Raw genomic sequence first — 18,115 nt, 5'->3', positions numbered from 1 at the left:
TTGAGATAGGGTCTCACTAAGTTGCTTAAAATCTCACCAAGTTCCTGAAGCTGGTCTCAAACTTGCAATCCTCCTGTCTTGGCCTCCCAAACCACTGGGATTACAGATGTACTCCACCGTGCCTGGCCATATTTTTATTTTTTATTTTGAGAGAGTCTCACTAAATTACTGAGGCTGGCTCCAGTTTTGTAATCCTTCTGCCTTAGCCTCCAGAAAAATTGGGATTATAGGTGTTTGCCACTGGACCATGCTCACAGTGATTGTTTTTGATATAAACTAATGTTATTCCTTTGTTGATAACTCTCCATTGGCTTCCCACCAGACTCAGTGAAATCCAAAGTTTTTATGAGTGCAACCTCTTGTTACCGGGCAGATATCATCTACAACTTTTTTTGGGGTGGGGGCAATTTTGGGAAATTGAACCCAGGGGCACTCTACCACTGAGCCACATCCCCAGCCCTTTTTTTAAATTTATTTTTAATTTTAATTTTGAGACAGGTTCTTGCTAAGTTGGCCAGGCTGGCCTCAAATTTTCCATCATCTTGCCTCAACCTCCCAAACCAGTACTGTGCCCAGTGTTATAGGCTTTTTTGTTTGCAAGAAAGAATACTACCTCAGGTTATCTAAGAAAAATTTATTGTAAGATATGTAAGGGTTAAAACTGGAAAATATTATGTGTTCTTTGACTGTCTAATTATGTGCTTTCTCTCCCTCTATACCCCTATATCTTTGTAAGTAATCTGTTTTCTTTCCTTCTCATTAACAAATCTCAGAGACCCTTCCATAGTCTTCTTAAGTCCTGAGAGATACTGATTTGCCTTACTTTTAGTTTATCTGTTAATGTTGGATGGATCCTTATCATTTTATTGCTTACCCAAAAGTTGGGCCACCCCTTAGAAAGTTAAACTTCCTGGTCCTATCAGTGGCTGCTCAGTGCAGAGGATGAATGGGTTAGAGGTATTTCTGTGGTAGAAGGTAAGGACTAGGAATATTCACCAGAAGAGGAAGCTGGGTGTGTTGGGCACCATGACTAAAATGTCCAGTCTATTCAAGAGGCGGGGAAAGGAGGAATTCTGAAAAAAGAGATGTGGGCCTTTCATATAAAATATATGGCAGAGATATAGGAATTGTAACTGTGAAACTAGTACCTGCAGAAACAGTTTTAAATAAAATAGAAATATAATTTTATAAAATATGAAATGCCTAACTAGTGACATGAATTGGACATTAAATTGTTCAAGAATATCTATTTGATCATTTGAAATTCCTAGTCAGAAGTGGCAGAACCTGTAAACCCAGCTACCTGAAGACTGAGGCAGGAGAATTGCAAGTTTGAAACCAGCCTGGGCAACTTAGGGAGACCCTGTCTCAAAATAAAAAGGACTGGAAATATAGCTCAGTGATGGAACACCCCTGGGTTCAATCCCATACCTTTAAAAAAAAAAAATTACTTAGCAATTTAACAGTAATATTGAAGTTTTAAAAAGATTTAAATGTTTAACCATAAAAATAAATGTGAGAAAATATAGATTGAGTTTAAATAAATTCATACATAATAAATAGTTAAAAAAGGAAGGAATTTTCCCTAGATAGAACCACAGAGAAATCTTTACTATTTTAATGAAGGGGACTAAAAAAATTATTACAATACATGAGAGACTAAGGGCAACTTTTTGCAATATATAACCATATTGCATATTTTTAATATGTGAAAGGCTATTAGAAATAATTTGTGTGTGGATAGAGGTGCTTAATCCCATTCAACCATTGTACAACATTAACTTTAGTTCCTATACTTTCCTGTTTTACCAGATGACATTTTATACCTTATTCTACGCTCTCACTACAGCCTTCCAAGAAACTCTCATGCCTTTTGGTGATGACTTTCTTTTTATTTCTTTCTCACTGATAAAATGGAATAAATGAGAAGATAACTTTTAAAGGTTTCTGTCACATATATACTTTATTTTTACCTTTGCTCATAATGCTACATATATTTTCTTCTGGGACTGGGGATGAACTCTGGTTGTTAGCTGAGGCCAATCCCTGTCCTTGTGCGTTAGAACCCACTCTCTTGTTCACTCAAGGATGTTGCTTAATAATTCTTTCATTTTTTTCTAACGTATCATCAATATTTTGCCTCTTTACTAGCTTACTCCCATTAATATACAACTTTATGCTAATTTTCCTATAAAAAAAATTCCGCACAATTTTTGTCCTTATTTCTCTCCTTATATTGCATTCATATGGTTGTATGTGTGTCCATAAATATGTATATAAAGGAAAATGCCTGGAAGATTATATGCTAAACAGTTTTTAACTCCCATCACCAAGCAGCAGAAATTTAAATTTAAAAAAAATTCGGGTTTCTTGTATTAGCAACAACAAAAAAGAATGATTTTAATTTTTTGCAAAAGAAGGAAAATTAATATATCTCAATTATATACACCCACCACCTTTCTAAACATTGATCATTAGACTTGGTTTATAGATTGCTGGCTGGGTCTAACTCAGTCCTGTTTGTTAACCCCACTGGACTTAAAATAGCCTGATAGTCTGCCAGCTGTGATAAAATAGATGAGCCAGATAAAATATTTACCATAATTTTAGTTCCAAAGCTGCCTAGGAGTCTATTTGGGCCCATTCAGTTAAGTCTACCAGGAGAGCAACTAACCCAGTAAACTAATCTGTGAAATAATGTAAAGATAAATGGGGAAGGTAGAGTAAACTCCAGGGGAAAAAAGATGATGAAAATAAAGTTGGGCATATTAGGAAATAATTGTGGTGTGATAAAATGAAACCAAAGGGTTTTATAAAGCTAAAGTCCAGTAGCATTGCATGTTGCAGTTGTGTCCTATTTCTTAGTGATAACTGTTCTGTATGAGTGGAAAATTTTATATGTAATTTCAATTGTACTTCAGAGAATTAACCAGGTTTATTATAAAATACCATCGTGAAATTTCAAAAATTTAGCAATTGGATTTCAGGAATTTGTGTTTATATGTGTTCAGATAGGTAGATACAAACACAGATACATACATATGTAGTATTACATTGGTTTTGTACAATATATGAGTAAAAATTATAAAAACAATACTTACTCATTGTGAAGAATTTTAAAAATAGAAATTACAAAGCAATTTTTAATGCTTGCTTTGATCTTTCAATGCATAATATGTAAATTGGCATATGCTTTATATTTCAAGTTTTTATCTTTTTTCACTGAATACTTTATGACTATTCCTGGCATTAAATATTCTTCCTAGAAAATTCCTATTTTTTGGATAAAGTACTTGGTCAGGACAGCGTGAACTTACAACTAATTCAATATATTTAATTGAAGTATAAACAAATTTTCAGCACTGTTATGTTTTAAAGGTAAGTGGGAGCCTAATGACAAAACTGTATCATTCCAGCTATATATTTGAAAATTAGATAGTTGTCAGGTTTTTGTTTGAGTAAACCAGAGAGTTTATTAAATATTTTAAGGCCGACATTTGTAGATGGGTACTTTAGTTTTGCATTCTCTAAGACAGCAAGAAATATTTTATAACAGAAAGATGACTATTTTTAGCTTTTCTTTCTGCTGGTGAGGTGGAATAGTGAATATTTTTAGAGCAGTTAAAAGTACAGCCACTTAGATTAGCTCAATGTTTCTATCATCAGACTTTCAGTAACCTTATTTATTTTATGTACCTAGTCTACCTTCCACTGTTTTGAATTTATGTAAATTGCAACAATTCTACTTTTTTCTTTTTGGTCTAATTCATCTCTGGAACAATATGGTTAAAAAAAGAAATTTTCTAAAATCTTTTTCTCTGCATATTTTGTGTATTTTGAATTTTGTCTTCTGGTTATTGTGGGCAGTGCTTTTCTTTCTTAGAGGTGAAACTTGGGTGATTTATACTTACGGGGAGCAAGTGTTGAAAATCTCCTGTAAGTATTATAGACCCTTAATATTCACAAGGAATACCCTCTGCGTTCATTGTAAGTATCCTAATAATGAATACCACTGGATCATTTCATCTCTTCCTGAGAACACTGCACAGGATAAAGTAGAAATTTCAGTGACCCTTGTTTTCATCCTTAATGAGAGAGTTACTGATGAAACTTCTATCTTAGCAAAATTTCAAAGTACTGTATATTATGGAACTTTGAGGATCTTCAGAATTGGTGACAATTACTCAAAGCTCTGTGATTATTAATTTATAAACCTGAAGTGGTAATATAACTTCCTATTTCAGTTATGAAAACAAATAAGGATTTGATATTTTTGTGTTAAAATCAGTGACTTAATAATTCATACTTAACCCGTTGTAGTCTGGCTTCTGGATCTACCATGCCATTGACACAACTTCAGTCAAGATAAGTAACTTAACAACTCTTTCATTATTAAACCCAATTCTTACCTTAACTGACTTCTGCAGCCTTTAACACTGTCCCTACCTGCTTTAAAATTTCTTCTCCCTTGCTATCAAGTACCCCGTTTCCACATGCTTTTCCTTTTGTATTTCTGGCTATTTTTTCCTTGACACTAGTAAATTTTGGTACTGATTCCTCAGGCTTTTGTTGCCCACTCCCCTGCACATGCCCTTTTTTGCCATTTGGTCTTTGCCATGTATATATACACATATTTTTTTGAAGTACTGGGGCTTAATACATGCCAAGTAAGCACTTTACTGAGCGTTATACCCCCAGCCCTTAGCTTTTTGTTTTTGTTTTTTTGGTGGGAAGAGGTACTGGGGATTTAACCCAGGGGCACTTTACCACTGAGCTACATCCTTCACTTTTTTTTTTTTCCCCTCCCCTGAGATAAGGCCTCTTAAATTGCTTAGGTCCTCCATAAATTGCTAATGTTGGCCTTGAACTTGAGATCCTCCTGTCTCAACCTTCCATGTTGCTGGGGATTATAGGCATACACCACCATGCCTGGCAGACACTGTTTTTATTAAAACAACTTTATCAAAATATTATTGACATACCATAAACTGCACATAAAGTTTAAAATTTGGGTGGATTTTGACCTCACAAGAAACCATCATCAGTATTCAGATGATGGATATATCCGTTACTCCCCAACATTTTCTCATCCCTAAGTAATACCTCTCTGCTACCCCTTTTCTCCACCCATTCTGTAGATTTGATGTACTTTCTGTTATTATAGATTAGTGTGTGTTTTCCAAGATTTTATATAATGAAATCATGAGAGTATATATTCTTGGGTTAGGGGTTATGGTTTCATATAATATCATTTTATCAAAAATTTCAAATTGTACCCTCTATGTGCAGTGTATGATTTCTCAAGGATATTCTGTCTTCTTTCACTCAACATATTTTACCATTTATCATGTTGTGTATCAAGAGTTCCTTCCTTTTTTATTGCTGAATAGTATTTCATTATATGCATATATCACAGTTTAATTCTTTACCTATATTTGTAATACGAGTTGTTTCCAGTTTTGGCTACTGAAAATAAAGCTACTACAACAGTTTGGGCCCAAACCTTGGTGTGGTTATACACTTGTATTTTTCTTGGGTAAATCACTTAGGAATGGAATAAGTGGATCATTTAATAGGTGCAGATTTAGCTTTATTAAAGAAATTGCCTGTGTTTCTAACATTTTGTTTCTGTCAGCAGTTTTCTGATCATTCCAGTTGCTCTACATCCACCTTTTAAATTTTAGACATTCTAATAGGTATGTAGCATTATCTCAGTGGTTGTAATTTGCATTTCCCACAAACTTAGGATGTTGAATATCTGTTGATGTAATTTATTTTTGCCATCCTTGTATCTTCTTTGGTGAAATACCTGTTCAGATATTTTGCCCATTTAAAATTTTTTATATTGTTTTGTTTCTGATTAGTTACTTGTGTTAAGTTCTTTATTTTGGATACAAGTATTTTAATGGGTATGTGATTTGTAAATATCTTCTCTCAGTATGGGACTTCTCTTCCTTATTCTTATAGCAGTGTCTTTCCAAGAACACAGATTCTTTTGATGAAGTCCAATTCATCCATTAAAAAAATAAATTGTTCTTTTGGTATTATATCTTAAGGAATCTTTGCCTAACCCAAGGTCACAAAGATTTTCTTTCATGTATTCTGAAAAATTTTGTAGTTTTAGGTTTTACATTTAGGTCTATGACCCATTTTATTACTTTTTTTAATCGTGGTAAAAATATATAACAATTTGCTATTTTATCTTTCCTCCTTCCCACCTTCCTTCTTCTTTTTTTCTTTCTTCCTAGGGCCTTAGCTATGCTAGGCAGGTACTCTACCAGTGAACTATATACTCCCAGCTCCTATTTTACAATTTTCTTTTTCTTTTCTTTTTTGGTACCAGGGATTGAACCCAACAGTACTTAACCACCGAGCCACATCCCCAGCCCTTAATATTTTTTTATTTAGAGACGAGGTCTTGCCCAGTAACTTAAGGCCTCGCTTAATTACTGAATCTGGCTTTGAAATTTCAATCCTCCTGCCTCAGCCTCCTAAGCTGCTGGGATTACAGGTGTGGGCCATCATGCTCAGCCTTATTTTGCAATTTCTAACTGGCATTTTTTAAACATTTTTTCCCAAATTGTAGATGGACACAATGCCTTTATTTTTTTATGTGGAGCTGAGGTTTGACACCCCAATGGCTCACATGTACTAGGAAGCACTCTACCACTGACCTACAACTCTAGCTCTCTACCTGGCATTTCTAAGTGCCACAATTCAGTGGCATTTATTGCATTCACAGTGTTACACAATAAAACTCTTTCTAAAACATTTAGATCACCCCAAACAGTACCTTTGTACTTGAGTTATTGAACAATAATTCCTCATTCTTTCTCTCCCCCAGTAACTCCTAATCTACTTTGTGTCTCTAATTTTAGGTATTTCATGGAAGTGCAAACATGTAATTGTCTTTCTGTGTCTGGCTTATTTTACTTAGCATGTTTTCAAGGTTCATCATTGTTGCAGCATGTATCAGAACTTTTGTTCCTTTTATGACAAAATAATCTTGTGTTTGTATACATATGTAAATATGTAAATGTTTATATGGCATGTTTATATATTTAGTGTGTGTGTGTTGCCAGGTCCAAAGTTATGAAGACAGGCTCTATGTTTTCTTCCTCCTCTTAGTCTTTGACTACTACTACTACTTCTTCCTCTGATACTTAGGTTAAACCCAGGTCTTTGCACACGCAGAGCTACATCCCCATCCCTGCCTTGTTATTACAGGTGTAAATATTTATTATTGGTATTTTTCTGATCCTTTATCTTTATTCAGGGATGTTCTCTATCACCGTAGTATATTTTGCTCTGAAATCTACATTGTCTGCAGTAGGTTTTCACTCCAGCCTTGTTTTGATTATGCTGTATTCCTTGTCATCATGGTGTATTTCTCCATCCTTTACTTTTAACTTGTGTTTTTATATCTGAATGAGTTTCCTGTAAAGAGGTTATAAGTTGATCTTTTTTTTTTTTCTTTCTTTCTTTTTTTTTTTTATTGTAAACAAATGGGATACATGTTTCTCTGTTTGTACATGGCGTAAAGGCATACCATTTGTGTAATCATAAATTTACATAGGGTAATGTTGTTTGATTCATTCTGTTATTTTTTCCCTTCCCCCCACCCCTCTTTTCCCTCTATACAGTCCTTCCTTCCTCCATTCTTGCCCCCTTCCCTAACCCTAACTCTAACCCTAACACTAACCCCTCCCACCCCCCATTATGTGTCATCATCCACTTATCAGCGATATCATTCGTCCTTTGGTTTTTTGAGATTGGCTTATCTCACTTAGTATAATATTCTCCAATTTCATCCATTTGCCTGCAGTAAGTTGATCTTGATAATATCTTTCAGTCTAATGACATCAGTCTTTTAATTAGGTTATTGTTATTAATGTGGTTGGTTTTAAATTTACCATCTTGGTATTTTCTTTTTGCAGGTAGGGGGCACTTTACCACCGAGCTAATACCCTTGGTCCTTTTAAAAAAATTTTTAGACGAAGTCTCACCAATTGCTGAGGCTGACCTGGAACTTGTGATCCTCCTGCCTCATCTTCCTGAATCTGTTCTTTATATCTGTTTCCCTTTTTTTCCCATGTTTCCTTTCTTGGATTATTTTTTTGTGATTCTGTTCTTATTTCCTTTGTTGGTTGATGGTTGTATTATTTTAGAAGATGTCTTTGGGCTTGTAGCATACATTTCTAATTCATCACAGTCTACCTCTAAGTAAAATTTTACCAGTTCATGTATGTACTTAAAACAGTATATTTCAATTTTTGCTCTCCTGGCCTTAGTGCTTTTCTTGTCATACATTTTACTTCTATTTGTTTTAAAATTAATAATATGTTATTGTTTTTGCTTTAAACAATTGTCTTCTACAGATACTTAAATAACAAAACAATCCATCATATTTATCTATGTTGTTTCCATTTCTAATATTCCTCATTTCTTTGTGTACATCCAGATTTCAACCTGGTATCATTTTCCTTTACTTAAATGACTTTCTTTGCCATTTCTTTAAACATAAGGATGGCTGGTGAATTCCTTTAGCTTTTGTATGTCTCAGACACCTTTTATCTTGCCTTTGGTGGTATAAGATACTTTGCAGAGTTAAGAATTCACAGTTGAGCCAGTTGTGGTGGCACACACCTGTAATCCCAGTGACTCAGAAGGCTGAGGCAGGAAGGTCTCAGGTTTCAGGCTGGCCTCAGCAACTAATGCCCTTAAGCAACTTAGTCCTGAAAACAAACTTCTCCTGTTTTTTTAGTTTTGTATTTCTGGTCATTTCATTTCTTATTTTACTTGACCCTTAAATGTTGGTGTTACCAGAAGTTATGCTATTTTTTGACTCACAGAAAATTGTCAGGTGTTCTCATCTAGTCCACTAACTTTACTGTCCACATGAAAGATATCACAGAAAATCATCAGGTGTTCTCATCTAGTCCAGTAACTTTGCGTCCACATGAAAGATATCCTAACTGTGTTATATCTGCCTAGACCTCTTACTAAGTTCCAGATTTGTTTCCTTAGATCTGTCTCTACCTGAGTAAGTGAAAAGAAGCTCTGATGATTTGATAGATCTGGAAGACAACTGCTGAAAGAACTGTAAGAGCAAATGATAAACTCAAGTACACTGGAAAGTTGGTAGAAAAAAGGGAAGGTTCAAAGGGGAAAATGGCCACAGTGGTGTGGTTATTGACTTCACTGTAGGTTCACCAGAGGAGTAAACAAAGCAGAACCCTTATATCTTGTACTCACAAGCCAAATCACCATCAGTTTTTTGGTGGACTAGCAAGAGAAACTAACCCCCAAAAGAGTTGGGCCCTAGAAGAGTTGGGCTTGTGAGCCAGGAAAGAGGAATGAGGACAAGGGAGTCCCAAATGGCAACTAGTATATATAGTAGAACTGTGCCAGGCTAAATGAGTAATGTGAGATTACCTGAACTCTGAAGGGAAATGCAATCGTAGAGGTTAGTGAACTGGTGCTAAGAAATAAGAATGAAAAAAAAAAATTCTTTCACCATGGTCACAAACATTTTATAAGTCCTGCTTCTTTTAATTACTTAATTATTTTATTTTGGTTCATTTTATAGAAAAAATAATTAGGGCTGGGGAGATAGCTCAGCTGGTAGAGTGCTTGCCTTGCAAGCACAAGGCCCTGAGTTCGATCCCCAGTACCGCAAAAAAAAAAAAAAAAAAAAAAAAAATAATTAAATAAAAAATGATAATTAAAATTTTCTAAAATGATAATGCCACTGGCTTTAATTTGAATGCCACAGCAAATGAAATCTTTGAAAAAGGATTGATACGATAAGCACTGTGCTTATTATAGCAAAAATACTCTTGGAAGAGTAATAGTCACTGTTTTTTAAAAACTCAGCTATATGGTATCTGTACTGGTTCTCTTTCATTTAGTTTCTCTCCCAACTAAAGGAATCCTAAGAAATAGAATTTTATTTTGATTCTTGGAAGAATCTATGAAGATGGAAAAGCGAAAAACCTTTTTTAATAAGGTGAAAATTAAATTATGTATTTAAAAAATTGCATTTCTAGCTGAGAACAGTGGTGCACACCTGTAATCCCATTGACTAGGGATGCTGAGGCAGGAGGATTGTAAACTCAAAGCCAGCCTCTGTGACTTAGTAAGGTCCTAAGCAACCTAACAAGACCCTGTCTCAAAAATAAAAAGGGCTGAGGGTGTTGCTCAGTGATTCGAGCCCTGGTACCAATTGGAAATGTAACTCAGTAGTAACTCATCCCTGGGTTCAGTCTCAGTACTGGAAAAAAAAATGCATTTCTAAATCTAACAGCTTTTTAACATGTAGCATTTTCACACATATAGCATTCTAATTCCATAAAAACAATGCTATGAATTTTACAGGGAGATTTTTGGTAATAAAATTGAAGCTGCTGTTTAATTTCATTTTCTTATCTAAAGTCTTGGCATATAATCATGTCTGTTTTAGAAAAGTTAGTAGATTAAGAAATACAACATGGTTGATGCTAAAAAGCATTTATACAGAAAGTATCCTTCCATGGACATGGAAAGTTCCTTCCATGTGTTAAACAGCATGAAATCTGCACTGTAGGAACCAGTTTGCTTAGAAACTGATTTATATTAACTCAGAACCCCTTCTAAAATGTTTCCAAATGAATTCATAGAAGTAGCACTCAAGTACATTCTGTAATATTAATAGTGATCTTATTTATAAAAGGAAACTTGAATAATTTGTGTCTTCAGTGAGTTTATTAATAAAATAGAACCTTCACTGCTGCTATGCCTTATTGTAAATGATGATGTTGATTTGTATTTGTACCATGTCCACTCATATTTTTAAGCAAAACAAAAGCAGGCAACAAAGATATAAATATACTACAAACCAGTTTTTGTTAACTACAAGTATATAGAGAGTCATGTACTGAAAATATTTTTGGCAATATCACACCCAGATACGTGATTGTGGTCTCACAAGATTATGTCTCATAAAATTTTATGTAATTTATGAAATTAAGAAATACAACATGGTTGATGCTAAAAAGCATTTATACAGAAAGTATCCTTCCATGGACATGGAAAGTATCCTTCCATATGTTAAACAGCATGAAATCTGCACTGTAAGTTTATGTAAGTATACTCTGGTTTGTACAACTGAATTGCGCACATTTCTCAGAATGTGTCCCTGTACTTAGGGGGGCACACAGACATAGGGCAAAAGCTGAGAAAATATATACCATTAACCCATCCATCTCTATATTTATTTCTGTATTGTCTGAATTTTTACAATTGTATATTCTTTTTTGATAGTGATGGTGGGAAGTTATTTCCATTTTGACATTAAAAAAAGAATTTCAGAGAATTTGAATCAGTTTATTACTCTCACATTCTTCAAATACTTGATAACTATACCATGTGAAGAGTAAAATATTTCCTTTAAAGGTATGCCCAAAGTTAGGAAGAACCCATCTTTGTCTTGTGTATATTCCTGGGTTTTCTTTTTTCTTTTCTTTTTTTTTTTTTGACTTTTGCTATTTCTTAGGGTGTTGTTGTTCAAAGTTATAAATGAACCTACCTTAAGGAGTCCAATAGATTTTTTTAAAAGAAATAATAGCTGGGTGTGGTGGCACATGCCTAGGATTCCAGTGGTTCAGGAGGCCGAGGCAGGAGGATGGAAAGTTCAAAGCCAGCCTTTGAGAGACCCTATTTCAAATTAAAAAAAAAAAAAATAACCGGGGATGTGGTTCAGTGGTTGAGCACCCCTGGGTTCAGTCCCTGCTACCAGAAAACAACCCCTGCTTTTCTTATTTCCCTCTTTCTAGGGGACAGCCATTTTGACCTCTTTTGCCTTTTTTTTTTTTTTTTTTTTTTAATTTCGAAATAATATGCTTGCATTATAAATTCTTGTGTTTTAAGACATTATATATTGATTTCCACCATGGAAAATAAGGATTTAATTTATATTTCACCCCTGCCATATAATTTGTCCTTATCTTGATTACGTTGTAATTTTGTCATTTCATTATTACTTTTTTATGACTGCATATGAAGTTATTTGTAGCTGAATTGTAAACTATTTTTTTCTTTCTTGAATGCCTTTTATTTACCCTGTTTTTTGTAATGGTCTTACCACTTCTGTGTACTCATCTTTCTTTTGTTCCAGACTTTTTTTGTTATTTGTGTAAATTGCCTCATAAGACAAATATCTAAATTCATATGCATAGGGTTTAATCTTCTGTATGTGTCACCTTCTGTAAGAATTTTCTTCCTGAACCTTCTGAATTGATGTTTTGCTAAACCTGTTTCATAGCTTTTTTTTTTTAGATTCATTCTCTCTCTCTCTCTCTCTCCTTCTCTCTCCTTCCTTCCTTTGTTATGAAAGGCTTATCAGATTTGTGTGCCATCCTTGCACAAGGGCCATGCTAATCTTTGTATCATTCCAATTTTAGTATATGTGCCTTGGAAGCAGCACCATTCTAAGGTTTTCTTTTCATTGTCTCCTTTGGTTGTGTGTGTGTGTTGGTTTGTTGAGACAGAATCTCACTGTGTTGCTTAGGCTGGTCTCAAACACCTGCATTCAAAGATTCCTCCTTCCTCAGCCTTCTGAATGTTGGGATTACATTGTGTAACCCAATGCCTACCTTCTTTCACTGTCATCTTAAATATTCTTTTGTCACTTATCTAGGTTAATTTCCTCTTCACTGTACCTTTGTCTTGTTCTTTGTTTTCTCCCTCCTTTTAATGTAATATGTTCACTAGTTGCTCACAGAGAAAGGCTGCATGGAAGATAAATTTTTGAGACTTTGCATGTCTGAGAAAGTTTTCTTCTGTTTCAGACTTGATAGTTTGGCTGGGTGTAGAATTCAAGGTGAAATAATTTTTTCTTTAGAATTTGAAGATAGTTTTTTTTTTCCATTGCCTTCTATTTATAATGTTGCTATTGAAAAGTTTGAAGATCTGGTTTCTGGTATTTTATGTATCTTGTTCTTCCTCACATCTCCCCAGAAACATGCAGAATTTTTTTTTTATCCTGAATATTCTGAAATTTTTTGTCAGTCAGGTTCATTTCAGACATTGTACTGGGAATATAATGATAATCTAGAACCTTGTTCTTTATGCTTAGGAAGTTTTGTCAAATTATTTTGCTTTTCTTTCCCTTAGTTTCTCTATTCTTTTCCCTTGGAATTTCTATTCTCAGAATAAATCTCTAATTTTATGTATTTTCTTACTCCTTGTCTTTTTGCTTTACTTTCTGAGAAAGTTCCTCAAATTTATTTTCAAGCCTTTCTTTGGAACTTTTGTTTCTGTTACCATATTTTTATTCTCCAAAATCTTTTTTTTGTGTGTGTGTTTCTATATTTGGCACTCTAGATATTTCTTTTTTAGCAATGCCAGGGTAATTGTTTCAGTTGCAGACTATTCTGTTATTACTGTAGATATTAATAGTAGCTTGCAAACTCTTCTGTTATTACTGTAGATATTAATGGTAGCTTTTTTAGAGTTTTTGGAAGTTTTTATATTCCCTGAATAATCTGTCTTCTCCCAAATTCCTCCCCCACACGCATCTTATTGTTATTTTGGTCTCTATTATTTCACATTACAGGGTTCCCCCTCTTATATTGGTCATGTTGGCATGTTTTTGTTTGTCCAGTATGGTTGTTTTGTAGTGTTGGGAATTGGATTGAGGGCAAGTATCTGAGCTGTACCCCTGGTGCTTCTTTTTTTTTTTTTAACCCGAATATACTACCAGAGTCCATGGACCTATTTATAATTTTGAGTTTCCTTTTTGTGCATTTGGAACAGACTTGCAGGATGAAGGAGGGGCAATTTTCCAGCTGCCCGAAAGGGACCTGGGGATCTGTTTACTTCATAGATTAAGATTTCTTATTTTAGCTGTCTTCCTTTTAGTTCTACTTCTCCAGGTATTTTTTGTTGTACATTGGGCTGGTTTTCCTATTCACTCAGCTTCACTGCTGGTTTAGAATAAGTTTTTCCTTGGTCATTTTTTTAAACACTCGTATACCACTGTCCACTTCCTACACTTTTATTGCTGTCTTGTCCCTTTTTGCCCTATCCTGCTTGGGTTGTTCTTTTCAAACCTAAAGCCCAAACTAGCAAACAAACAAAACCCTTTGTTAACCTTTACTTGAATTTGGGAGAGAGCATAAGTACATATATGTGCCATGCCAGCAGTTTTAACCCCTTTTAAGAATTGTTAGGCAGTTCAACTTACCAGTACAGAATGGGATTTCTCAACTATGCTGCACATTTAAAATCACTTGGAAAGTTTTAAAGAAACTCCTGAATCTTGTAATTAGTAGTATTGATTGTAATTTAATGTGTAGACTGGTATTTTATTTGTTTCCTTTTGTTCTCCAGGTTATTCTAATATATACCCAGATTTGAGAATCTTGACCTGGAAAAAACTTTCAGAACAACTGAGAAAAGGCGACAGATTCTAAAAGTAATATTTTCACCCATTAAAACATTCCACATTTAAGATTGTTAGGAATTGAGAATTTCTCCCAAGGGTCTGATCCTGTTTGTATTCCAACATACAAGAACATAAGTAGCCAAAGCCATCAAGAGTACAAATAATAATAAATAAGTCCACTTCTGTTAGGTTTTTTTTTTTTTTTTTTTTGCGACAGTGGGAGGGGTACCAGGAGTTGAACTCAGGGGCATTCAACCACTGAGCCACATCTTCAGCCCTATTTTGTATTTTTTATTTAGAGAGAGAGTCTCACTGAGTTGCTTAGCACCTCGCCATTACTGAGGCTGGCTTTTGAACTTGATCCTCCTTCCTCAGCTTCTGGAGCTACTGAGATTACAGGCGTGTGCCACCGTGCCTGGATCTAAATAAAATCTTTTTACAAAGGTCTGGAGATGTTGCTCAGTGGTTAAGCATCCCCTGGGATCAATCCCTGGAACCAAGGGGAAAAAAAAAGAAAGAGAAAGAAAGAAAAAAGAAAGCCAGTGCACTGTAGTCATACATGCATACCCATGTTTATAGCAGTATATTTCACAATAGCCAAATTATGGAACCAGTCTCGGTGTCCACCAGCAGATGACTGGATAAAGAAAATGTGGTATGTATACACAGTGGAGCTTATTCAGCATAAAGAAGAATGTAATCGTCATTTGCAGGGAAATGAGAGCATTATGTTAAGCAAAATAAGCCAAACTCAGAGCATCACAAATTTTCTCTCCTGTGTGGAAGCTAGAGAAAAATGAAAGAAAAATGCGTGCGCGCTTGTGTGTGTGTTTGTGTCTCTGTGTGTGTCTGTGTGTAGGAGGGCAGGGATAGATCTCATGAAAATTGAAGGGGACCAATAGAGTAGAAGAAAAGGACTACGGAGAGGGAAGAGGTGATACTGGGAACAAAACTGGCCAGTTTTTGTTATGTTGTATATGTATACAGATATATTACAGTAAACTCATTATTATTATAATGCACCAGTAAAAAAGAAAAAAAATAGTATCTAAAATTAAATCTCTGTAGAACATGGAAAATAGATAATGTAGACAATCATTGGCATAGAGGACAAACTAGAAAAAGTCCCAGAATGTACAAAAAGTATAATTAGATAAGAAAGATCAATAATGGAAATCTAAAATACAAATAATTTTTTCTCTCAGAAAACTAAATGCAAGAATGAATAACATTAACCAATGGTGAAAACAGACCAAAAACTTTGAGTATATAATATTGTTGAATTTTATGTATTATAAATATTTAGAGAATATGATTTTTCCCAGTTGTCTAAAATATTGATAGAACTATATATGCTTTACTATGAAGTTCAAAACAGCAAAAAAACTTTTGAAGTTATTGCTCTGTGTTAAAAGATTCAAAGCATGAAGTTAAAAGGCTAGATGGTGAAAACAAGGCATTGCATATGAAAAAAAAGAAGTGTGCTATGTGCTTTATCATTTAAAAGAAGGTGAAGAACCAGAATTGAGTTTTAAATTTAATAAAAATGGAAACAGGAAGAATATAAGAAACATAAAAGTAAAAAATATTTTAAAGTTCTATATATATAGTAGACACTTTGCAGTCATAAAGGTGGATTAAAAGAATTTTGTGTGTTGAAATAAAAAGATATTCTCAAAATTCAGTCTTTTAAAATTTTAAACTAAATTTATTTTTAACTGATACATAAAAACAAAATTATACATATTTATAGAATGTACATATTTTGATTTTTAATGTATAATGGTAAAATCAGGCTTAACATAGCTTTTTCCTGAGATTTATCATTTCCTTGATTTAACATTCAAGCCAGGTTTGGTGGCACATGCCTGTAAATCCTAGCGACTTGAGTGGCTGAAGCAGGAGGACCACAAATTCTAGGCTGGCCTTGGTAAATTAGGGAGGCTCCAAGCATCTTAGCGAGAACCTGTCTCAATTAAAAGGAGGATGTGGCTCACTAATAAAGTGCCCCTAGGTTCAATCCCTGGTTACCACCCCCACCATCCTTCTCGTTTTTTGGTACCCGGATTGAAACCAGGGATGTTTTACCCCTGAGCCACATATCTCTGCCCCACACCTTTTGAGATAGGGTGTTGCTAAGTTTTTGAGACTGGCTTTGAATTTGTGATTGTTCTGCCTTAGCCTCTGACTTTTTGAAATATATAGTACACCACTGTCATTTAGTCACCTCACTGCAATAATACACCAGAACTTTTTACTCCTAACTGTAACTCATTACTCATTGATCAGTCTCTCCCAGTCTTTCCCCCACTCCCCAGCCTCAGATAACCCCCCAAAAGTGGATATAAATCATATAGAAGGAATATGTATATATATGTGTGTGTGTGTGTGTGTGTGTGTGTGTGTGTAAGAAATATTAGCACAATTTTGTGTTAATATATTTCAGAACCCTCATGAAGTTTCCAAATTCCAGGCTTTTTTTCTACATACAGTGTTATATAAGTGCTATAAAAAAGTGAATATACTGTTAAATAACTTGAGACTGTTAGTAAAGAACTATTCTGGTTTGATACATTTACTGATAAATTCTTTAAAATTTTTTTTCAGGAGCAGGTAATGTAGCATTACACACACATTCTCTCTCACACACTCTCCCTCTCTTCCTCTCTCTCTCTCTCTCTCTCTCACACACACACACACAAACACACACACACACACACACACACACACACACACACCCCTTCTCCCTATCATTCAGTTTCACTTTATAGTTCTGTTCTTTAAAATGAATAGAATTTATCAGAATGTCGAAGGAATAAGTTTTTTCTCAGAAATTCTAAGTGGTTTGGTATTGGAAAATCTAATAATTCACTAGATTTATTAATAGCTAACATTTATTGAGTGCTTATTGGGTACACATTGTTACGTGTTACTGTTTTATCATCAAAATATTCTTCAGGTAATTCTAAGTGGCATTATAGAAGAAACTGAAGAATGGAGAGGTCTCACAGCTTGACCTTAATTATGGGAAAAATTATGGTTCCATAAATTAAATTATGGAACTGAGGTGAGACTCTGAAGTCTCACTCTTTGAGAATGCATTAGATTTCTGGGATTTAAATAGAAACATGCTTTCTACCACTGAGCTCTATCCCAGCCCTAGGTATGGTCTTAATAGTGGATGTGCTTTAGAAACATTCTCATTGGGAATTAATTTGCAGGTGTGCATATTTTAAAGCAGTTTTTCAGGTGATTTTTAAGAACTGCAGTATTTAAAGATACATCAAACTTTAGGACAAAACAAGTATGTCTAGAAAACTATGCCTATAAACATTCTTTTTAAAATTCTAGTTTATGTGAATCAGAAATAAAGGTATAAATGTTAGAGTTTTCCTTCCTTGTAGTTAAGGGAAGACTGGCTTATCTACAAATCCTAAGGAATTAGCTATATAAAACTTAAAAGTGTCATTTTAAGTTCAATTTGAGTCAAGAACTTAGAAAAACAAAGTCAGTAATATATAATAAAGCACTTTGAATAACAACCAAAATGAGATTCTATTTAAAAATATCAAATGTTTAAGATGGTAGAGATACTCATTTTTTCTTAATTTTATCTTTTGAGTTTGATTTAAAAGTAAAAATTAACTATAAAACCATGTTAAAATTTATGTTCAAGGTCTGGGGTTAGAG

The 18,115-nt window shown here is 34.3% G+C and overlaps 1 protein-coding gene and 1 non-coding gene across 4 annotated transcripts in view; one reads left to right on the top strand and one right to left on the bottom strand.

Moving 5' to 3' along the window:
• The window catches only part of Pias1 (protein inhibitor of activated STAT 1), a 132,095-nt gene that overhangs the window by 63,575 nt on the left and 50,405 nt on the right, over positions 1 to 18,115 (top strand). The window lies entirely within an intron of this gene.
• Positions 12,361 to 12,463, bottom strand: LOC124978387 (U6 spliceosomal RNA). Its single transcript, XR_007107419.1, has one exon. It is a non-coding gene; the product is annotated as a U6 spliceosomal RNA (small nuclear RNA).

This window comes from Sciurus carolinensis, chromosome 2 (assembly GCF_902686445.1).
Source record: "Sciurus carolinensis chromosome 2, mSciCar1.2, whole genome shotgun sequence".
Taxonomy (NCBI): domain Eukaryota; kingdom Metazoa; phylum Chordata; class Mammalia; order Rodentia; family Sciuridae; genus Sciurus; species Sciurus carolinensis.
This window is presented reverse-complemented; position numbering and strand designations above follow the sequence as displayed.